The 412-nt window shown below is 38.1% G+C and overlaps 1 protein-coding gene across 3 annotated transcripts in view; it reads left to right on the plus strand.

The window, feature by feature from the left end:
* The window catches only part of LOC117118049 (TBC1 domain family member 1-like), a 107,763-nt gene that overhangs the window by 93,317 nt on the left and 14,034 nt on the right, over positions 1-412 (plus strand). The window lies entirely within an intron of this gene.

Raw genomic sequence — 412 nt, forward strand, 5'->3', positions numbered from 1 at the left:
GATATTGAAGGGAGTTAGCCGTTAACACTGTTGAATAAATAATATAAATCATCAAAGGTACATATACAGTGTTTAAATAAGGACATGATGGAACATCGTATGCTACCCTGTAGCTTTTCAACGAATAAAGTCCTATAAAAGTCATTGTGTAATAAAATTCCTCAGACGGGATTAGAACCTGCGACCTCTCGCTGACTAGGCGAGCGTCATAACCACTAGACCACGAAGGCATCATGGTTGAACAGGTCCAAACAACCGTCGGGAACATTGTATTACACAATGCTACGCCTCAAGGGGGCGTTTGGCCAGATAAATCTGGCAATACAGCTAGAAATACTATCGTATATTATATATGATATTGAAGGGATTTAGCCGTTAACACTGTTGAATAAATATAATATAAATCGTCAAA

Source organism: Anneissia japonica, unplaced genomic scaffold, assembly GCF_011630105.1.
Source record: "Anneissia japonica isolate Jap-2015-1 unplaced genomic scaffold, ASM1163010v1 scaffold287844_len763494_cov143, whole genome shotgun sequence".
Lineage (NCBI taxonomy): Eukaryota > Metazoa > Echinodermata > Crinoidea > Comatulida > Comatulidae > Anneissia > Anneissia japonica.